Source organism: Trichechus manatus, unplaced genomic scaffold, assembly GCF_000243295.1.
Source record: "Trichechus manatus latirostris isolate Lorelei unplaced genomic scaffold, TriManLat1.0 scaffold00010, whole genome shotgun sequence".
In the NCBI taxonomy this organism is placed as follows: domain Eukaryota; kingdom Metazoa; phylum Chordata; class Mammalia; order Sirenia; family Trichechidae; genus Trichechus; species Trichechus manatus.
In genome coordinates this window covers 11,230,922-11,255,329 of record NW_004443946.1, presented here as the reverse complement: position 1 = coordinate 11,255,329, position 24,408 = coordinate 11,230,922, and the positions used below count along the sequence as shown (strand labels likewise).

Sequence of the window (24,408 nt, the reverse complement as noted above, 5' to 3'; positions counted from 1 at the left end):
ACTGTTTCATGAGAAACTATTTGTTCTGTAAGCCTTCACCTGAAGTCCAATAAAAAAAAATTGTTTTACTTGTGTGGGATATTAATGATACTGCTCGGTAATTTCCACATTCTGTTAGATCACATTTCTTTGGACTAGGTACAAATATAGATCTCTTCCATTCAGTTGGCCAAGTAGCTGTGTTCCAAATTTCTTGGCATAGACCAGTGAGCACTTCCAGTGCTGCATCTGTGTGTTGAAACATCTCAACTGGTATTCCATTAATTCCTGAAGACTTGTTTTTCACCAATGCCTTCAGCACAGCTTGGACTTTTTCCTTCAATACCATCAGTTCTTGATCATATGCTACCTCCTGAAATGGTTGAAAGTTGACCAATTCTTTTTGGTATTGTGACTCTGTGTATTCCTTCCATCTTCCTTTGATACTTCCTGCGTTAATATTTTCCCTGCAGAATCCTTCAACATTGCAACTCGAGTCTTGAATTTTTTCTTCAGTTCTTTCAGCTTCAGAAATGCCAAGCGTATTCTTCTCTTTTAGTTTTCTAACTCCAGGTCTTTGCACATTTCATTATAATACTTTACTTTGTCTTCTCAAGCCACCCTTTGAAATCTTCTGTTCAGCTTTTTTACATTTCTTCTGTTTGCTTTAGCTACTCAAGAGCAAGTTTCAGAGTCTCTTCTGATATTCATTTTGAACGTTTCTTTCTTTCTTGTCTTTTTAATGACCTCTTGCTTTCTTCAAGTTTAATGTCCTCAGTGTCATTCTGTAACTCATCTGGTCTTCCGTCATTAGTGTTCAATGCATCAAATCTATTCTTGAGATGGTCTCTAAATTCAGGTAGGATATACTCAAGGTCATATTTTGGTTCTCAAGGACTTGCTCTAATTTTCTTCAGCTTTATCTTAAACTTGCATATGAACAATTGATAGTCTGTACCACAGTTGGCCCCTAGCCTTCTTCTGACTGATGATATTGAGCTTCTCCATCATCTCTTTATGCAGATGTAGTTAATTTAATTCCTGTGTATTCCATCTGGTGAGGTCCACTTAATAGTTGCTGTTTATGTTGTTGGAAAAAAGGTATTTGCAGTGAACAAGTTGTTGGTCTTACAAAATTCTATCATGCTATGTCCAGCATCTTTTCTATTATCAAGTCCATGTTTTCCAATTACTGATCCTTCTTTGTTTCCAACTTTTGCATTCCAATCACCAGGAATTATCAATGCATCTTGATTGCATGTTTGATCATTTTAAGACTGCAGAAATTGGTAAAAATCTTCAATTTCTTCATCTTTGGGCTTAATGGTTGGTGCGTAAGTTTGAATAATAGTCATATTAGCGGGTCTTCTTTATAGGCATATGGACATTATCCTATCACTGACACTGTACTTCAGGATAGATTTGAAATGTTCTTTTTGACCATGAATGCAACACCATTCCTCTTCAATTAGTCTTTCCTGGCAGAGTAGACCATATGATTGTCCAATTCAAAATGGCCAATATCAGTCCACTTCCGCTCACTAATGCCTAGGATATCGATCTTTATGTATTCCATTTCATTTTTGATGACTCTCAATTTTCCTAGATTGATACTTCATACATTCCATGTTTCAATTATTAATGGGTTTTTGCAGCTGTTTCTTCTCATTTTGAGTCATGCCCCATCAGCAAATGAAGGTCTCGAAAGCTTGACTCCATCCACGTCATTACAGTTGACTCTTACTTTGAGGAGGCAGCTCTTCTCCAGCCATATTTTGAGTGCCTTCCAATCCGAGGGGCTCATCTTCCAGCATTATATCAGACAATATTCTGCTGATATTCATAAGGTATCCACTGGCCAATTTTTTTTAGAAGTAGGCCGCCGGATCCTTCTTAGTAGTCTGTCTTAGTCTGGAAGCTCCGCTGAAACTTGTCCACCATGGGTGATCTGGCTGGTATTTGAAATACCAGTGGCATAGCTTCCAGCATCACAGCAACAGGCAAGCCCCCACAGTGTGACAAACTGACAGATGAGTCTGTCAGTAACTATAGTATATTATTAAAAACAGGAAACTGACACTAATACAGTGTAATCAACTAGACTATAAACCTTACTCAGGTTTCTAGGAATGCCTTTTTAAAACAGCTTCTGTGTAATAATCCTTGAGATTATATTTCCACTCTTTTTACCTAAAACATGCAGACACTCTGGACGTGTCTATAGCAAGCTAATCATTAATTTCAGTAACACAGATATAAGTGGTGGATATTTTAACAACTCTCAGCACCTAACTTACCTTGGGAAGAAAACTAAATTATCGTAACTGAAATATTTCCACCAAAGCTTATATGTAAAAATCATGGCTGAGTTGTCTAATAACCAGTTCTCCATTTTAAGAATGTTTTTGTTGTTTGTCTAATAACCAGTTTTCCATTTTGAGACTGTTTTTGTTATTTGTTTTCTTCCTTTGTTCCTTTTATTTTCTAACTTTGAACTCTTCTGCTTTTTATTAGTGAGCTGGGTCAGGGAAAGCCATTTCAGTTTCTCATTATCAGTTCTATTAAAATACTTGGGAAGGAAGGAGGTTGAAAGTATTGACTACAGTGAAATGTTTGGCTTTCAGAAAAGCAACTCTGAAAATGAGAAGGAGGAGGAAGCAAGCAGTCTTACAGGAATCTGCAGAAGCAAGCCAGCACTGCCTACACTCTGCCAACTTGGAAGAACCTGAACAAGAAACATTTAACATCCCACCCAGTGATCTGGACAAACTTAAATCAACTTAAAATATCGAGAACAAGAGGCTTCCCACTCTGGATACAGAGTCTGAGGTCTACACAGTGCCCTCTGCAAACTGTCATCAGACTCCCACTCTGGTTATCCTAGGTCACCTAAAAGCTCCAATTATCCAAGGTAAAATGAGGTAAATGAGTCCCAGGGAGCACAGCGAGCTTCAAAGGGACATCTGGCTTTGTGCTAACACCCCAGGCTAAAAAGGCAGTCCAAACTGGGTATGTTTATTTTAAATATCATATTTAGCTGATATCTTGATGGCATATTGATTTAATAATGACAATAGGTGACCACTGCAGAGAAATAAGCCCCAGTGATGCCCTTTGAGAAACCACAAAATCCAGGACAGAGACCAGGAGCTTCTGCCTGAATGGTGTTTAAAATTAGGACAAGGTAAAGTATACCACAGTTACAACAGGGAAGGGGAACTGCACTGGGAAAAAAAGAGAAAGGAAACGTGTTCTGACAGCAGCATCAACTCTTTATTTCTTTAAAATTAAATTAAAAAACAGTAAGCTTCACCATCACTCCACCTACACCAAATAGTGAGAAAAGGCCATTCCCAAACAAGACAAATATTTAAAACATGTACATCCCATAGCCCTCTATTCAAGAGTGAAAATAACAGATTTGAGTCCCCTGGCATTACAATATAATCCATTTTTCTTCCCATATAAGTATGTGCTGCACTCACAGCTAGGGGAGGTGTCAGTTTACATCTTCCATCGGTCCTTGAATAGCAACTCGGGCACAGAGACAAATAGTGGCCGGCAAGTCAGACCCTCATCCAGGCTCCTGACCCCAAAACACTCTGGGCCTCACATTTAGTCGTACGTAAAATGAGAAAGTGGGATTATCTGTGGTTTCCAAACTTTTTTTTTTTTTAAGATATAAGCCCTGTATTCAAATGAAATCTCATAGAGAAGCGCAATATACAGGAGTTTGTAGCAGACCAAACCAAAACCCGTTGCCATTGAGTCAACTCCAACTTATAGCGACCTTATAGGACGGAGTAGAACTGCCCCATAGGGTTTCCAAGGCTGTAATCTCTACAGATGCAGACTGTCACATCTTTCTCCCAAGAAGTGGCTGGTGGGTTCAAACAGCGGACCTTTCAGTTAGAAGCAGAGAACTTTAACCACTACGCCACCAGGGCTCCTTTTGAAGCAGACTATATGGTTAAAGCTGGAAGACATGTGGGGGAAGAGATTAAATATTGGCCAAAGTCACTAGATAGCAGGCTAAAGAGACTTGATTCCCCTATTAGGGTATTTAGCACAACATGAGCCATAATACATAGTTGACAACTCTCACTTAATTACTTGTATAAGTTCTCCATGCAACAATTGATAATATATGGCTTTCTGTTGATACTATTTTAAAAAGTGAAATAAACCTCTCACTTCAAAAGTTTATTCCAACTAGACGATTGTACTAAATGAATTATGTTATTACATTATTATACATTTTGTCATTTTTAAGCCTAGGTATTCAATAGAACAAAACAGTTATGCATTTGAAGACCTTCATAAACACAAACCAAATAAAAGTTACCAATCTCAGTAGAAAATTAACAATGTTATATACTGTCTTCGAAATTGTGTATCAAAGATTTACCCACTTAGGACTAGCCCCTTTAAGAAATGAAACTTACATAAAGAAAGTTACAAAATGTGAATCCATCAATCACATATTCTACCTTAAACTTTTATAATAAGCATAACAAGGACTAGCTTAATTACAAAATGACCGAGTAGTGTTCTATATTTCTTAAACAGATTTTTTCATAAGTTTATAACACATGGAACTGTTTATCATTAACAAGAAAAATGTTTGAATACTTTTAGTATAGAACTTTGCCAGTCACATTAAAAAAAAAAAAGACTATAATTATTACTCTATTTCATATTAAAGATTTTTCACAAGATTTTACCATTGCAAGTCAAGAAAACATTACAGAAAATTGAGATAAAATATCTCATGGTCCATATTACATGGGAGGTGGTGGTTGTCCACAGAGTGAGTGAAATGTCTGATTCTTTACTCCACAGAACAGGTGAAATGTTTGATTCCTTACTCAGAAAGGTATTTTGTACTCTTGGAAATTCTGCTTCTTTAGTCAATTTTATAATCAGTCAAACCACCTGGGATTTGAACGGTCCCTCGGAACTAATAAGGACCCCTGGTGGCACAGTGGTTAAAAGTGCTTGGCTGCTAACCAAAAGGCTGGTGATTCAAACCTAGCAGCCACTCTGCAGGAGAAAGTTGTGGCAATCTCCTTTCGTAAAGATTACAGCCTTGGAAATCCAATGGGACAGTTCTACTCTGTCCTGTAGACGCTGAGTCAGAGTCAACTCCACGGCAATGGGGTTTGGGACTAATGAATCAGTTGGGTAGAAATATTCATTCTTCCAGGCTGTTTCAGGAAGCAGAGTGGAAAGTGACCTTTTCCTCAGCATCTTTGTCTTGACTCCAGACAATCCTCTTGTTACAACCATGTACACCACTGGGTCAAGCCATGCCAAACAAATGCCTGGGGACCTACCTGCCAACATTTGCCTTATAAGAGAGCTCCATAGGGTGGGTGTGGGTGTGGGTGTGGGTGTGGGTGTGTGGGTGTGTCTCTGTGTGTGTGTGTGTGTTACTTCTTAAACAAAGACAGATAGTTGCAGCACCTCAAGCGTGCTGGGAAATGCAGCATATTCCATTACTGGGATTATTGTAATCGTCTAAAATTAGTTTTAAAACATGTTTTGTTTCAATTAAAACAAACCTAAAACAAAGTATGAGAAAACCCATTTTCCCCACAACATTGACTCATGATACATTTACATGAAGACAATCAGACTGTGACGAGTTTAACATTTTCTTAATATTAGGTGTTGCATAAGCACTGCTTTAAATATTTTAACTAAGCATTTGAGTATCTTTTTTTATAATGCCATTTATAAACAAAAAGTACTGGGTATAGCTTTTTTTTTTAAATCACATAAACCATTCTAATATAAACTTCTGCCTCCCTCCTCATAATATTTGGATTATTTCATTGTTCTTTATCCTTCTTCCAAACAAATTTAGTCCAGGGGAAAAACTGCATATCATTTCCCTGTTTTCTATGCCTTCAAAAAAGCCTTCTCTATTGGCACTATCACCATTAACAGAAAAACCACATACTATAAGAAACCACTGTGGCAAACTCCAGGAAACATAAATTGGTGATAAAATAACAGGAGTTGGCTGGACATTTCCCTCAAGATAACAAGTAAGGGCTTCTGCTGTTGTTATTAGGTTCCGATTCATAGCGACCCTGTGTACAACAGAATGAAACACTGCCTGGTCCTGCACCATCCTCAACAATCGTTGCTACACTGGAGCCCATTGTTGCAGCCACTGTGTCAATCCATCTTGTTGAAGATCTTCCCCTTTCTCGATGACCCTCTACCTTACCAAGCATGATGTCCTTCTCCAGGGACTGGTCCCTCCTGATAACACGTCCAAAGTATGTGAGACGAAGTCTCCCCATCCTTGCTTGCTTCTAAGGAGCATACTGGCTGCACTTCTTCCAAGACAGCTTTATTCATTCTTCTGGCAGTCCATGGTATATTCAAGAGTCTTTGCCGACACCATAATTCAAAGGCATCAATTCTTCTTTGGTCTTCAATTATGCAAATCCGCAGCCCAAAACCCACTGCCATCAAGTTGATTCCGACTCAAACTGATCCTATTGGACAGAGTAGAACTGCCCCACAGGGTTTCCAAGGCTGTAAACCTTTACAGAAGCAGACTGTCACATCTTTCTCCTGCAGAGCAGCTGGTGGGTTCGAACTGTCGACCTTTTGGTTAGCAGCCAAGTACTTTAACCACTGCACCACTAGGGCTCCCTAATCTGCAGCCAGAGACCCTTAATCACAGAGAAATATTTTAGGTCATTTAAATGTGCTTGGAGATCTCTTAAGTTTCCTTCTAATGAGCTTTGTGATTGCATACAGTACCCATGAAAAGTTCTGAAAGATTCATATTTATCTTGCTAATTAATCTCTTTTAGGATCAATTCAAAAAAGAAGAGATTTAAATAGATAAATGGGCAAATAGGCCACTTGAGAAAGGAAAAATATAAATGGCCTGAGAGGAAAAGTTCTATTTAACAAACAAAAGAAATACAAATTAAAATACAGTGTGATAGCATTTGCCACTAGTTAAATCTCAGATATTTGTGAGATAGTAATATTCAGTGTAGTGGGTGAAATGAAAGATGTTTTAATGCCCTGTTGCTATCAAGGGTGTCAACTAGCAAAAGCTTTCTTGAGGATAATTTGGCAGTACTTAGAAAACAATGTTAAAATTACATACTTTTTGACCCAATTATTTTGTTTCTGAGAATTTATCCTAATAATCTGAAACATGAAAAAGATATTCATAATAATTTTCAGTAGAAAAACACTCTGAAAATGATTACCCTATATCACACATATAGGACTAAGATGCACCTGACCCAAGCCATGGTATTTTCAATCGCCTCATATGCATGTGAAAGCTGGACTATGAATAAGGAAGACCGAAGAATTGATGCTTTTGAATTATGGTGTTGGTGAAGAATATTGAATATACCACAGATTGCCAGAAGAACGAACAAATATGGCTTGGAAGAAGTACAGCCAGAGCGCTTCTTGGAAGTGAGGATGGTAAAACTTCATCTCATGTACTTTGGACACGTTGTCAGGAGGGAACAAACAGTCCCTGGAGAAGGACGTCATACTTGGTAAAGTAGAAGGTCAGCGAAAAAGGGGAAGACCCTTGATGAGATGGATTGATGCAGTGGCTACAACAATGAGCTCAAGCATAGCAACAATTTTGAGGATGGCGCAGGACCAGGCAGTGTTTTGTTCTGTTGTAATGGGGTTGCAACCAATTTCATGGCACCTAACAACAACATACCACACAAAAAATGGAGGAGGAAGCAGCCATTTAAGAAGTTTATTAAGAGTTTTAACAACATGGAAAATGTTTATGACAAAATTTAGTTGAAGGAAGAATGCAAAAGAGTGTAGATAATATATAATCAAAAATATTTTTTAAATTTCATAAAAATCTTCTCATTATGTTACATTATCTGCCTCCTTTGTAAGCGTTTTCTATTTTTTTTCCTATACTGAGTCTGTATTAATTTCATAATCAAAGAAATAAGTTTCTGACTCAGTAGTTTCAGAACGATCTTGAAAATTCCCCATACCAGGCAGGACAACATTTCTCAGAGAAAGAACTACTGTCAGGAAAACCCCAGGATTTGGAAAAGGGGAAAAGCAATGACTGGGTGTTCTTTCAGAATGAGTGCTATTTGTGTTATTTGTGGTCTAGCAGGCCCGCCAGGGATTATCTTTAACTTTTTTTTTTAATCAGGTCAGTGGTTCTCCAAGTATGGTCTGGAGACCAGTGGGGAACCAGACCTTTGCAGAGTATCTGTGAGTTCAAAATTATTTTCATAATAACATTAAGATTTTGTTTGCCATTTTCACTCTCATTCTCTCAACAAGTATACAGTGGAGTTTCCAAAAGCTACGATACCCATGAAGTCATCACTCTGATGTAAACATGAAATAGGTTTTGTTATTGTTATTTTTTAAATGAGTTAATAGTTTTAAAGTTTATCAGGTCTAATTTCAAATATATAAATAAATCCCACAAATCTCTTTAGGATCTTCAATTTTTAATAGTGTCAAAGGACCTTGAGACTGAAAAGTCTGAGAATTTGCTGGGACAGACTATTTTACAACTCTATAGAGATAGAAATTAACTTGTGAAAAACACATAGTAATGTAATGGCTCTTGTCCATAGCAATGGCAGGATGGTTTGTGCTGGACTACTAACCTAAAAGCTGGAGGTTTGAACCCACCTGGTGGTGCTACAAAAGAAAGGCCTGGAGACTTGTTTCCATAAAGATTACAGCCTTTGCAGAAAAAATCTATGAAGTAGTTCTACTCTGCAACACATGGGGTTGCCATGCGTCGGAATCAACTGACTGGCAAGGGTTTGGTGTTTTGGTCCATAGCAAAGTAAATGAATTTTATCATGGTGGAGACACAATTCCCTGGCTATAGAAAAGATAAACAAACATTACATTTTATCATCCTTTTATATTAACCAGTTTTGTATCTATTAGCAAATTCGTTTCAGCATTTCGACTATAAATAAACAGAAGGACAGATTATCTAGATGGAGATACATATATATCTATTCTTCGAATTCTGTTTTGAACTAGCCTTAACACCTTACTAGTTCCCTCACTAAGTAATGAGTTCAATAAAATCATTGGTATGCGTTTATTTTACGATTTTAAGAATCTTATTTTAAAACTCTTTGGAAACTTATTCTTTAGCACCAGCTATTTACAAACAGATCAATTTCTGTATATGGGCCATAACAATAATAAGAATGAAGAAGAAGGACTAATTAAATTATTTTTAAAAACAAACAAAAGCTATGGCAAATGAACTTTACTAATTTAACAAAGCAAACCCAGTCAAGATTCTACTTTCCCTCGTGAGTCTATCATTTCGTGCTAAATGTGGCTAAAAATAATACAAATTAATTTATCAAAAATTTAAGAAATTAGGTTTGATTTCCAATATTTCTTACCAGTTGCCCTTAAAGTAGTTTGATTGTAATGAGTTTCTGCTGTTAACATCTTGCATTTTAGAAATGCTCATCTTTTCTCCTATTTATTTTCTTGGCATAAGTGTGGGACAAGTGTCATTATCTCATTTTACCAATGAAAAATCTGAGACACAGAAAGACTGAGTGAATTACCCAATCGAATATGCATCAAGAAAGGCTAAAGGAGAATCTCTGCAGGTTCTCCATTGTCACATAGTTAAGAACACTTTTCAGTAAAATTTAAGAGCCCCGCAAACACACACCTACACACATACCCACACCCATGCACGCTCTGGGGAGCATCCTCCAAACAGACATTACCAAATTAGATTACTCAGAAAAGTGTTCTTTGATTTATCAATTATATTTTTATGTTGTCATAAAGTAAAAATTTTAAACAACTACAATGTTTTCACTAAAGCCCCTGTTCACAATTATATATGAAACATAGAAATATAGCTATACATATGAAACATAGTTTCAATTAGTCACAAAGCAGTCAATGTTACTTTTCCAAAGGGAGGACAAAACCATGCTAAAGTAAACTGCACACTATTCTCCCTGGGTCTAACCTGGTTCACTAAAGGTTTTTGTAGACCGGTCTGAATAGAACTTTATTTACAGCTACACTCATTTGTTAACATTGTCTATGATGCTTCAGCACTACAATGGCAGAGTTGAGTAGTTGACAGAGACCTACAAAGGCCTACAAATCCTAAAATACTTACTATAGGGTCCTTCACAATCCTGTTTTAAATTATTATTCTATTACATATCTCAACCTAGTGCTATTTTTTCCTCCAAAATGAAGGTTAAAATGAAATAACCTCTTCTACTTTTTTCCAATGGGAGTTATATAAAATTATTTTCTTAGAACAATATAAAGTCTTGCATTTTAAAAAATAAAATATTCCAGTGGTGCAGATTTAAAATATACATTATCTTTAAGGACATTTTTAAAAAGCAATTATTTCATGATCTTCTCAATTTAAATAATGTAGTTATTTCCAAAATTCAAAACTGAAATATCTTCTCAATTTTTTTTTCCTTTTAAAGAAGCTACAATCAGATTTAACAAAAACACTTATGCCAAATAACTGAGCAAATCCAAATACCGTGCAACAAATATCTATGTTCTATATTTTCTATAAGAATTTTAGCTGAACTAATCCATGTACTGTAAGTATACAAAGCTTAGATTGTTCTCAATATTAGGAATCTGAAAAACTTGACATGTTTGCTTTACTCCCAAATGTATGTCTCTATACACACGGACACATTATATGCCTGGATAAGCATCTAATAACAGAATAGTAAGACAGTATCTGAAGACTTAATTTTGCGTCTGAGTTTATGATCCCATTAGCACCAAGTAAAGTACCTAAACATTCAGCAATTTAACTTTTAATGCAGTACTTCTCAAAGGAACATGAATCAAAACTTGAGAAACCCTGAGCTACATAATCCCTTATAAATGAAGTATTCCTTATCCAGCACACACAGTTAGCTTTACAGGCAAGGTTACATACTTGGGTGCTTTTTATAGTCTAAAAGCTTATATAGCAGAAAAAGCCTTCAAATAATCAAATGGAACAAGTTTAAAGCAAATTGTGACTAAGCCAAACTTATCACAAAAACCTTAGCTTGTCATCACAGCAGGTATCAAATACAGCAAAGCTTTTCATCTTCTAATAACCCAGCTCATGATTAGAAGGTATGAGAAAAATATGGGCCATATTTCATTACAATAAATTTCTTTGTAACAAAGTTTCCCATGTCTCAGGTGATTCATAAATATTAAGGAATTAACACAACTATTCTTTGCCCATGTTATACATCTATTTATTTAGAGGGAAAATTGTGATGTACACGAAAATAAGAAATGGTGAAGTAATAGACATTATTCCTAAGGTCTAAAAATCTGTTTCTAAAGTTCTACTTAATCTGATTCTTTTTAGTCTGTCTTTAAAAAAAAAAACAAAAAACGAAATACTAGTTTTATTGAGATATAATTTGCATATCCTAAAATTCACCTATTGAAAGTGTAGTTTTAGTGGTTTTAGCATATTCACAACTTGTAGAACCATAACCACTAATTTTAGAACATTTTCATCACCCCAAAAAAGAAACCTCAAAATCTGTTTTTCTTTTTAACTGTCATTCTTTCTTCAATACCATTCTACGCTAAAGAATTATTCTCTAGTACTAGAAAACCTTGGTCAGCTGAGACTCAGATTCAGCATTTAGGGATGAAAACAACTGACGGTAGAAGATCTGATCTATAGGAGTAACAAATATTGGGAAGACTGTGATTTGGACTGGTAGAGTATTGCTTCCTGTGATGTTATGGACATTCCTCTGAAAAGCCAGACGTGATCCAAGTACACGAAACATGAAACTACTTGCCAGTGAAGGCAAAAAACCTTTCGTTTATGAGACTCTTCACCTATTGCACAATGTGATTTGTTTATTTCAGAAGCTGTAGATAAAGAGGATGATCTGAGCTTTATTTAAGTGGAACAAGACTTCTGTACTCTAAAGGAAAAAATGTAGAATTTCTCTAAATCAGCATTCTAAAATGCTCATACCCAACATTAAAAACATTTTTGCATGCCAAATGAATGAGCATGTAGTGTTTTAAAGTGTTGCTTCCATGGCTTATGAGACGGTCCATAAAATGCCCAGTATAATATTTTTCCCCTAAAAATTAGTCACTCCCTTGCCTTTGCTATGTCTGCTAGAAGTTGGATCTGAAATTCCATCTAAGTAAATGCCAAGTAAAAAGAGCCATTTTATTCTCTTCTCCCTTTGGTAACTCCAAGATAACAACAACGTCCTCCAAATAGGATACAGTGCTGGCACACTGCATAGACTAAGGAAGGAAACTTGCAACAAACAAAACTACCCCATGTTTATGAAACCAGAGGGAGTCTGATAGGAAGCCCACAAATAGAGCGTTAGCTGTGAAATAATCTAGATCCTTTCCAAGATCTACATTTTTCTATAAGAGAAGCTAGTAAGAGCATTTAAATATTTAAGTCCCTAACTCCTCTTCTACCCACTTTATCTTAAGGACACTTACAGTGTTGACCATTTCTTATTGGGTGGTTTCCGTTTGCTTTTCTTTTAAGCAATAGGTTAATACAGAAATTGAATCCTCCCAGGTAAGCATCTTGACAAAATGATAACTTCCACAAGTTTTTTAGTTAAATCCACCAAAATACAATAAAGCTTCAAAATCATTAGAAGCATTAGGTTCAGTGTATTAGATAAAAATTCTAAATTTAAAATTCTAAAAGAAATTTAAAAAAAAATTGGACATCAAAATGCCATTAAGACAATTCCAACTCATGGAGACCCCTTTTGTGGGTCAGAGTAGAGCTGTGCTCCATAGGGCTTTCAATGGCTGATTTTTCAGAAGTAGATTGCCAAGGCCTTTCTTCTGAGGTGTCTTGGTGGACTTGAACCACCAACCTTTGAGTTAGCACCCAAGTACGTTAACCATTTGCACAACCCAGGGACTCCTAAAATGGATACAACATTTTAATAGGCAGAACAGGGCATTTAACCAACCAGCCAGTCCCTGCACTCATCTGCAACTATAACCAATTTCCCAAACACAAGATCGTTTCCTCTTTCCACTTGTTTGCAATCCTGGCTGAGCGTGAGAATTATTAAGGAGTTTAAGAAACCTGCAGATTGGGCCCCAACCCCAGATCTACTGAATCAGCATCCTTCGGTACAGGATCTCTGTTTTAGATCCACTATAGAGAATTCTGATGTTTATCCAGGTAGCATTATAAGACAGACACAGCAACCCCAGGGGAAGAAGGGTGGGTCCCTTCACAAGTTCCACCTACTCCTCTGAGAAGGAATTTCGGTTTATGGTTCAACTAACTGAAACTGTGTGCCTCGCTGAGGATTATCTTTGTGTTAGTTGCTCAAGAAGAGAGGTTGGGTTAATTAAAACTTTAGAACATTTTCACTCTGAAACTGAAAATCTTATCAACGTTTTTCTGGAAGTCAAGGCAAGTTTGAGTGTTGCCAAGGCCCAAGCTTTAGAGTCAAGTTTAAAAGGTATGCTTGTTTTGGGGAGAAAAAAATGGAACATCTCTCTGTTAATCCTTTTCAGAGCTCTTTTCCCACACTGCTCATCTGAGATAAGCTGTCATTTTTAAAAGCTGAAGGGCTTTTTTTTTTTTTTTCAAAGGATTTTGGCCTTTGACAATAATGGCAGAGCTGACCTTTCCCCAAAGGCTCAGTGTTCTTATCCACAGATAACATTACTGACTTGCCAACACAGACCTTAGGCTTCAAAGTTGTTTATTCACTAGTTCCGGTGGGCTTGCCCTGACCCAACATCAGTGTCTCAGGGAGTCCTCTGTTGTGACCAAGCGTATGTCCTTAAAATGTGGCTGACCTCCCAGGCTGTGGTCATGGAAGAATGGAGAAGTGACCCAAAGGGTCTAATCCACTGACCTTTACTTTGCTGTAACCAACTGCCCAAATAAATAAAAAGAGCAGGGAAGCTGGGCTTCCCAGATAAATTCCAATTTATCCCTAAATATCCAAGCCTGGTCCAATGTTTAAAGTTCTCAGGCCATCCAAAATCTGTCAAGTTAGAACACAAGCTCTCATCTGGGGGCAATTTTGTCCCCCAGGGGACATTTGGCAATGTCTGAAGACACTTTTGGTTGTCACAACTGAGGGAGGGGGGCAGTGCTACCGGCATCTAGTGGGTAGAGGCCAGGGATGCTGCTAAACATTCTGTAACGTACAACACAGCCCCCACAACAAAGAATGTCAATAGTGTTGAGGTTTCCAAGAATGGGTCATTTACCAGCCCACGGCTGGGTACACCTTCAAAGACATTCTCATCCCATTTTAATTTAGCTTAAAATAGAGATTACAAACTCAAATGCCTTCAAGAGCCAAGGACGTAAAGAAATATCACATAAATGAAGTGGCTGTGCATGAGGCACTAGGGTGAGGTGAGGTCTGTGACAAATCAGAAAGTATAAATACTGAAGTCATTCCATGTTTAAAATAACATTGTGCTGGCCAAACAAAACATGACCTACCCACTGTCACTGAGTTGATTCCGACTCATAGTGACCCTATAGCACAGAATAGAACTGCCTTATATGGTTTCCAAGGCTGTAATCTTTATGGAAGCAGACTGCCACATCTTTCTCTTGCAGAGCGGCTGTGGGTTCAAACCTCTGACCTTTTGGTTAGCAGCCAAGCACCTTAACCAATGTGCCTCCAGGGCTCCTCAAAACATGACAGTTGGCTGTCTTCATTCTGTAGACCACTAGTGGTCAACCACCAGTTTAAAGAGATTATCAGTTTAAATGGAACTTGATGATCACCAAAAGACCTGGTCCAGACTCATCCCTTATGTCCTGTGGAACTTCCTGAGTTCTGGGACTGGGAAGTGGGACTAGAAGCTGTTAAGAGGAATAGACGTGGACTGAGGACCAGATCTTAGCGGTTCTAGCTCCAGCCAAGAACAGAATCTCAGGAATGGTGTGCTAGGAGCAGAGGCTAAGGTTGGAAACTCTGATGGTAAAAAAGTAGAGCCCCCCTCATTGATCCCCATTCCAGGGAAAACCAGTGGCTATTACATCAAACAACAAAATGTCACATAAGTGAAGTCACTATTTTAAGATATCGTTCTTATACAATTTTAGAATATTTACCAAGGAGATAGCTTGTTCTATGTGAACAGTTTCACAGATGAGGAAACAGAGGCCCAAGAAGTTTAAGGGAATCACAGAGACTACCCAAATGCAAACCTAAAACCAACTGGTGTTTCTTTTTCTTTTGTACGATTGCTAAGAACCAACCAAAATATGGAAAGATTTCATTTAAGGTGCCAAACATTTGTGACTAAGCTCTCTACCAAACGTAAATAATCTATACAGTCACTTGCTTTAAAATCTCTTTTCCACGTAATGGAAGAATTAAAAGCAGGTTAAATACCTCTAGCCTTCCTTTCAGGATCAGGCTGTGGAGAGGAAAAGCCAAATCAGCAAACGGGAACACAAGAAGAAGGAAACCATGATCTGAATATGAGACTATGCATGCTTTCTGTTGGAGGAATTCCTGGCCTGAAGAGACAGTATAAACAAAGGCAATCCAGAGGGAAACAAATGATAAGATAAGTGAAACCCAATAACTCCCTCTGTCCTCCTCCCCTCCATCTACTCCCCCCAACTTGTTCCATCAGAAAAACAAGCGAGCTTGGGAGAATTCAAATGTAAGCCTTTTTCTCTTTGCTGTCACCCATCCCAAAAAACCCACTGAGCCTCCTATTCTAAGTAAGAGGGCTAGTCGGGGAGATGTCTTCTTCATAAGGTCAATGATTGTGGCTCCTCTACTATGGAATCTGGCAGACTGGGGACAGATGTCTCACTGCCCACAGGGAGACTATTAGAGCAGAATTGGCAAGGAAGCTGTTCACTGGTCCTCCAGACTCAAATTACAATCCAGCAAGTGTAGTAGAGAAAGGTGGGGTGTGGAGAAAAGGGTATTTCAGTCATAGGCTGAAAAGAAATTGTGTCAAACTAAAAATCGTATTTTGTCTTTTTTTAAAAAATCAACACTTCTTGCCACAGTTCCTGAACACTCCTGTCGTTGAAAGTGTTACCTACTCATAGAATCTCAAAACCTAAATGGGACATAGAGGTTTTCGACCGCTAGTCTTGATTTTAAAAATACAAAAATATAGAAGCAAGCTGTTAATTTAAGCTTCTGAGGACACAGTGCAACCAGTCTCAGCCATCAGCTTCAATTCCTGCACTTACTCCTTCCACACCCTCTGACTTTTAGCTCGAATTAGCTTTGAGCGGTCAGCACTGGGGAAAACCCGTACCTCTACTGCAAACACGATTACCACACACAAACAGGATGGGAAACAAACAGAAATGTTATTGCTGTTTGTTTTGCCATCATCGTCCTAAATCAAGTAACAGCCACCAATATTGTGTAATCGTAGACTGCATTTTTTTTTTTATCCTAAATTGGTTGCCTTGAACAGACTGCTTGACATTTTCTTTATTGACAATTTTCATCAACTTTCAAGAGTAAGGTAGAGAATGCAGCAAGGTCCTTCAAATGGGTTAAGTTTTCCATTTCATTTCCTTTAATTTCTAACAATAAGTTTTGCAATAAATTCTTGGGATTTTGAAGGGCCCCTAATCCAATCCTCTGTTACAGAACTGTAGGTTCCAACTTAGAACTCATGCCTTGACCTGTCACTGCTGGATTTTACCAAATCGCCATGAAATTTAAGCCTAGGCACATATAAATAATCTATCTCACCTGGCGAATGAGGTTGAATATCATCATCCTTCACTGTTGTGGGGTAGTTCTACCCTATAGGGTCACTGTGAGTCAGAATCGACTCAACTGCAATGGATGTGGTTTGTTTTTTGTTGTTGTTTTTCACTCTTCTTCTAGGGTACAAATCTACAGAAGCTTTACAGAAGAAGAATAAATCCCAAAATATTAATGACATCCCCTACTTCCCTAAGAAAAAGTTAAAACCAAGGCCATGGACTCTGGCAAACTTTTAGGAAGCTGCTCGTTGTCTTGACCCAATCTTTGCAGAAGGATGTCTGTTAGAAATGGGTGCAGTTCCTTGGCAAACTGCTGGTAATGCCTTGCCTCTAGTTTATTGCCTCTAAACCAAAACCAAACCAAAACTGTTGCCTGTTGAGTCGACTTCAACTCATAACGACCCTATAGCCTCTCAAAACCAAAACCAAACCGATTGTCATTGAGTCGATTCCAACCCATAGCGACCCTATAGGACAGAGTAGAACTGTAGAACTGCCCCATCGGGTTTCCAAGAAGCAACTGGTGGATTTGAACTACCGACCAACCGTAGCGCTTAACCACTGTGCCACCAGGGCTCCCTATAGCCTCTAGTGGTGATGAATTTGCACTGATCTATCCATAATGTACTGTCTAGGCTCTTTTGTGGCCAAGAAGATGATGAGTTAAAAAAAAAAAGCTGACTAGGATTACAGGTGCAGTTTGTGGCTTCAAAATAAGGCAAAACTAATCCATGCCCTTGACCTCGTTCATACGTCACTAACAAACTGAACTGAGCCAACAAGCCAGAATATAAGAACCCATCTCAAAAAATAAAAGATGGGCATCTGTATTGCCCAGACAATGCCCAAGGCTGGGATCTGGGCTATCTGCTCTTGGAAGTCTAAATTCAGAAAGTCCATCAGATGGGCAAGGTTCTCTGCCAATCACAATGCAGATATTTTCCTCAGAAATGAAAAGGACAAAGACTAGTTTAATAGGTGACCCTAATTGTGTGCCTGGCAGAAATAAAGACAGTCTTCAACTCCAATCCTGGTGCAATTTATAGAACAGAATGAGCTCAAGTTATTACTAAAGGTGAACGGCATTCTTAGAAGTATAACAAGATGAATGGAAAAAGGAAAAAAAAAAGCTTCTGAAGTTAATAATTGTTGGGTGAATATTATGTTTAAGTAGCATAATCATAGCAAATGTTTTCAATTTTTGCTTCCTGGCAATATACTGTTTGGGCATAGCTTTCCTATTATTTCCCTAAATGACACAGTTTGTGTTTTAGTCAATTGCCATCATTGAATGTTGCGAAAGTGGCACAATATTCCGTCTTACCAAAAGGAAAAGATCTATGGTAAGTCAGGAAATCACGCCAACTACTTTAGAAAAGGAACTTGCTTCCCTAGGTTTACACATTTAATTCACAATGGTGGCTATAGTTTAAAATAAATGCAATCTTATAACTGGCACCATATTTGCTTTATTGTATAAACAAATAAAAGTCTCTTTTCTGAGGTGGGGTGGGAGAACTTATTTTAAATTTTGAGGATATCCAGTATTAAATTACATTTTGACTACTGCTCAAGTTTTCATTTTCTTTTCAAAGGAATTTTCACAGCTTATGTTAAAAGACAACAGGGAGAAGGAAAGCTAAGAAATTATGGGCCCTCTTTCAATGTAGGCTTCTGCAGCCCTGTTCTGGGTGGGAAGGTTTTTCTTTCTTTCTTTCTTTCTTTTTTTTCAGATACGGAATTCAACCTAATGAAGTTACCTCAAGTACAAATAGGACCTCATGCTGGATAGGCTCTAGATAGATAAGAGCATTTTCTTCTTCAAATAATTTGCCTATCATTCAAATAGCAAAAAGGAGAAAGTTCAAGGATTTACCATTCACTCAAAAGCAACATTTTAAATTTCAGGCAATATTTTCTGATTTTCATTTTAGAAAACCAGACTATAAAAGACCATTACAAGAAGAAACATTTTTACTCTTAATTAACCAATAGTGTGTTGTGTAAAGAACTAGACTGTCTGGGTCTCTATCCTGATCTGTCGCCTACCAGTTGTGTGATATGGACTAGGCAAGTCCCTTAACTTATTCATGACTCAGTTCCTAATTTGTAAAATGGTAACAATAGTATCTACCTCAGAGTTGTTGTGAGGAGTCAATGATTTAGTCCATGTAAAGCACTAGAAAAGGTCTGGCGAAGGTAAGCCTTACATAAGTTGATCATTAGTACTACATTAACTGTGTTAAGGTGTGTGGTCAGGCTCTAAGGAATCCGGAGCAGAGGCACTGAGGTAAAAGTTGGGCAATAGGCAGAGAAGGCTTCCTAGAAGCTCTGGCACTCAAACTGGATCTGAAAGCACAAGGAGAATTTAGATACCCAAGGTGGTGCCCATTCCAGATGTGGGGGCCTATTACTGCAGAAAGTCAGAGAAAAAAGAAAAAAAACAAACCTGTTGCCATCAAGTTAGAGATGGGGTAAAAATCAAGAGTGTTCAAACAACAAGGAAAATAAGCTGACTGAAGCCAAGGGTGTATTAGGTAATCTTGGTTTGATCCGGGTAGAAGCGGAGAGGGTCTCTGTATACTTGCTTTCAGACACATGTGCTATGAATTCAAACTCTCTCTGAAATGCTCATTTCTCTGCTCCTGAAATAGTGGAAAGGATATCAGAAGATAAAAGGGAAAACAGTTTTTAGCTACAGAAAGATTCTGCTAGAGTGGAATGTAGGATGCCAAAATTAACTTGGATCTCATCTTCGTCTGTCACTCTTGGGGGATGGTTACTTTTAGGGGATGTTTTGAGGGAAAGGGGAAGGGGGCTTTAGATCCACTCTTCAAGTTCAATCCCTATCAGCAGCCCCCAGCCACTCTATATAAATCCAATCTACATTTAAAAAAAAAAAAAAAAAAGTACACTAGCTAAGTAAGCGCAATCTCAAGAGAGGTACCCTCTGCCCCAGCCTGCCCTGCCCTCCTAACACTATCCCCAAGCCCTCCCATACAGAAACTCTGCATCTGTCCCTGCTCTTTACTGATTTCTTAAATAGCACCTGTGCTATCTATTGCTTCTTAGTTTTAAACTTTGAGTTCTTGGGGAAACCACTAAAACAGATGCTGTTGAGTGTTGAGCCATACATTCATTTACAAGATTTTCTCCACTACCAAGTTAGAAAATGGCATACCAAAAAATGTGACAGTAGCCCACATGCCTCATCCAAAGAAGAAAAATCTCAAAAGAAAATAGAGGAATTTTCATTTGCGGTTGGTGCCTTCTCTAGAGAGAGAGCAAGTTTGCTAACCTCAGTTGGCCAAGTTGCTTTGTTTCCTGAAATATAAATTTAACACTTGGAAATAACAAGAGCGATAGACAAAGCCAGGAAGGGCCCCAGCAGTTACAAGCTCTGTGATTATTTCTTGAACCAAACACCTAAGGCTCTTAGTAGTACCAAGCTTTATTGGAAAATCTTAGTTCCCCTGATCCAACAGCTGTAACTTTTTAAGTGATTTCACAGAAGACCTCAAGATTCTCAAGCCAAAGCCACTCCTTATACCACCCTCAAAATATTTACAAAATGAAACACTTTCAATCTTAACTGTGTTTAGTTTGTAAACACCTTATTTGTTCTGATGACCGTGGTACCAACACTAAAAGCAGCCTTTTAAACAAAGTAGCTCAAATAAAACCACACACAGACACACATACATTCTTAACACCCTGAGCCTGTCCACAAAGCAAGAAAACCAGGATTCAAATTCCTTGGCACCTATTCACAGAGCTCCTGTAAGCACCACCCAAGTACATAATCCACTGTGCTCTCTTTACTATCACACCTCCTCACTGATTTATACCTCTGAAAACTCACAGAATCCGACTACTGGATGATAACAGAATGTTACAAAAATTGGACAAATGCCCCCACCCTGTTCTTCGCTCACATCAGCCAGTCTGGGACAACTGAACTTGTGTGTAGAACAACTCCACCCCAGATGAGAGACCTATTGTCTCCCCGCTCTTCTTCCCAAAAGGTGCCTCAGAGCCGTTGGTGCCCTGGCAAAACCTTTAGGTGTCTTTGCCTTTGTCTCTCTCTCCCTATTCTCCTGTCACTGACCTCCTGGGAAAGTTATCTGGGCCAAGTATAGTGCAACGGAGAAATCTATAAATCCCTGGTTTGGGGTAATGATACGAAATTTTAACTAGAAAAATATTTTATGTAGGTGAATGTATTCCAAAAGCAAATAATTAGGAAACACGTCTCTCTATTTTAAACACACTGAAGGCCCTTAATACTCAAGTCATGCTACACAGGAGTTCTGGTTTATGCTGAGCTGAAACTGCTTCACATAAAGCAATTTAGGGGAATGTTACAATTGCTGACAGAACTATCAATGGAAAGAATACAGACCTTGGATCTCCAGTCAGGGCTCTACTACTTACTATTCATTCAGCAAATACTTATTAAATACCTATAATGGCAAAACACTGATATAAATACTGAGGAGACAGGGATGGACAAGACAAACACCTCTGCCCTCAAAGAGCTTACAGTCTAGTAGGGGAGATAAGAAGTAAACAGATAAATGAAGGAGACTTTCAGTTAGCGATAAGTTCTAGGACAAAAATAAATGGTAAATCACAACTTCTGATCCTTTTTCCTCACAGAGGTGTAACCACCTACTTAAATGAGATGATGAATGTCAAGCATCTGGCACATAGCATCCCCTAAGCATTTACCTGCATAGCAATGGAAATGCATAGACACTCGACAGATACACACTTTTTACCGCCTTAACTGCAAGGTTTGTGATGATGCACCTTGGCATTAAATGCAAGTAAAAGGAAAACAAAACATTTGTATAATACAATCAAGTTACAAATAACTGCATCTCATCAAGAATCTGTAAAAAGGTAAGACCTAAACAATTAGCTGTAAGCTAAAGGTATAAACAGAAGTCCAGCTACTGGGAGTAATACTAGCTGTCTTGCCCCTTTGAAGGGTTGCCATGAAGAACCAGGCCATTTTGCCACACAAGTAAGGCTCAAAGTCACATGATTTTATAGCTAGAATTAACTTTAGGAAACCCTCTACACCCTTCTTCACACATTACCAATAAGGAGACCGATGTCCCCAGAGGTACAGAGCTTAACCCCAGAGTGAGGTTACCAGTAATGACAAAGCCAGAGCAGGACCCAAGTGTCCTAGTTCCCAGGCCAGGGTGTTTCAGCCTCAAAAACCTGCAGCCTCTAGACAGGCTTTTAGATTTTATGAGAACCACGAGTGATGACTGTCTTCCATAATTCAATTTCATAATCAGAGGAAACTCGCTTTCAGTTGTTAATTGTCGCTGATCACTTCTGACCAGCTGCACCTGGAGCAAATTGACCTTTACTGGTGACCAGGGAGCTCTCTTCATGCATAAGAAATAAAGAGCGCCCTTCGTGAGACAGCCAGCTGCCTCCAACACTGTTTGCTCCATTATTGGGAAATGCTGCGGCTAGCCTGAAAGGGAAAAAGAGACCTTTCAATTGTAATTTTCAGATCTTGCCTTAGGAAAAGGGCTCAAACAATTCGTTTGTGAAAGGGAGGTGGAGAAATGCGGTCTGGGCACCAGAGAGAGATACAGATCTAAGCCCTGTGTTCAAGCTATTTACAAGAGAATGGGGAGAGTCCTGGGACTGTGAACCGGCTGAGGACAGAGCAGCTGGGCCCACGGAAAGCACTTGACCACACCCACTGACCACGCCCTCCCAGCTGCCCGCAGAGCCGCATCGAATCGAAACAGGAGTGGGAACTGTTAAGATTCCAACGGCAGGAGTCGCCATGGCAACAGGATTCATCTTGCAGGCAAGCTCCTCTCCAATTCACTGGGTCCTGCTGGAGTCTCAAGAAAACTACCAGCCCAGTGAAAGGAAGGGGCCAGCTCCGATGGGAGCAAAACAGTCACGGGTGGCATTTCCTCTTGATGCTCTCTTGAAGCGGGGGGGTGGGGGGGTGGTGAGGGGGTGGGACGAATGGGGATGGGGGGAAATGAGCCCACTGAAATATTTTGTGGGAGTGAGACAAACACCCCAACCCAGGCTGTGAGCTCCTTGAGAACAGCGACTTTAGCATGATTTGATGAATGAGTGAGTAATCCAACGAATGAAGGTGCCAAGAACCGGGAGAGGAAATCCAGAGGACTTCAGAGTTCTCGGGCCTTAAGCACGTCTGCAGTCGGAGGCCAAGCCTATGGCAAGCAAGTGGCTTTTCCACACCAACTGAAAAACCCGATTATTCCTGCCTCAAAGCGAACCTTATCTTTAGATTATTCGACACTCACCTCCCTTGCATCTCCTGGCTCGTGGCTCCGGGGCAGGCGATGCGTGCTCTCTGCCGAAGGAGCAGAGTGCAGGGGAGACGCATATACGCCAGACCGAGAGGGATCGCGAGGCGCGCGCGCTCTGCGGCGCCTCGAACCCAGGACGCAGGCGGCGCAGCCTTCAGGGTTGCTGCCGCCAACACCCGTCGCTCCCTCCGCAACGCCGAGTTTCCCTCCTCTCGCTTTGAGACACTTAGCTTACAACTTTGCTTGAATTACACTCACCCCGCCCCTTTCGAATGGGGCTTGAAATGAGGGTGCCAGGGATGGTGGGGGTTCTGCTCCGACGCGGACGGGTACAGGAGTCTCTTCTTCCCTGTCACCACCTTCGAGTCCACTAAGCTTGCCTCGGGATTCTCCCTCTCGGAGCCGCCGGGTCAGGAGCTCCTAGCCACTACACTGTCTCCATCCCCGAGCCGAGGCCACGACCCCTACAGCCCCAACCCCAGGGTGCCTGCTGCAAGACGGCGAATGGTACTCTGCCGGCTTTCCTGGCATCCGAGAGCCTCAAAAAGGAGGGAGGGACCACCGTCCTCCTTGGGGCTCGCTTCGCTTTGCGCCGCGCTGCAGCCATTTTCCTATCCTCAGCTTGGCAGCCGGGAGCTGTCTCGGTCCCGTTCCCACCCAAATCTAACCTGAAGGACGGGTTTAATATTTACCTACTGGCCCGGGTGCTCCGGGGAGGCAGCGAGAGGGCGCGCCGCGAACCCAGCGCCTAGCTGGGGGAAGCGCGCCCAACCTCGCGCCACTGCGCGATGCCACCTAATGAATGAGTGGGGCGGGTAAGGCGGCGCGTCCCCCTTACCTGAGCAGCCCCAGCATGCTGGAAAGGCAGCTCTGCGCTCCGGGTACAATGGGATCCGGTTAAACAGTTTCCTTCACAGCCGCTCGTAGGTTACTAACTCGCAGGTGACATCACCCTCTCTCCGCCTGATAGGATACAATGTGGCGCCCACTGCGCATGGACTCCCCGGCCGGGCCTGCAGACTCCTGGGAGCTGTAGTCCTGACCTGGCAAGCGGAGCTTTTCTACTGGGATTCTTGGAACTACCCTTCCCGACGCACTCCTCAGCGTCTCCGTCTCCGCCCCTTGGCCCCGCCCCCTGCCAGGACCCGCCCCCTCCCCGCCCTCGAGCTTTGGAGCTTCTGCCGTGGTGGTTCTGATCCAGAGCTGCGGGCAGCGCCGGCCAGCGGGAGGGCCGTCCTTTGGCTGTGGCCTTTGACTTGACCTTTACTGGATCCCGTGCGGGCTCTGAGGAGTCCTGGGCTTGTGCACGTCGGCCTGGGA

General features: G+C 40.1%; 1 protein-coding gene across 1 annotated transcript in view; it reads right to left on the bottom strand.

Annotated features, from left to right (window-relative positions):
* Nucleotides 1-24,153, bottom strand: part of DAAM1 (dishevelled associated activator of morphogenesis 1) — a 180,232-nt gene extending 156,079 nt beyond the window's left edge. The window contains exon 1 of the mRNA XM_004370910.2: nt 23,927-24,153. The gene's annotated coding sequence lies outside the window, so the exon portion shown is untranslated. The remainder of the gene's footprint in view (nt 1-23,926) is intronic.
* Nucleotides 24,154-24,408: the final 255 nt, after the last annotated feature.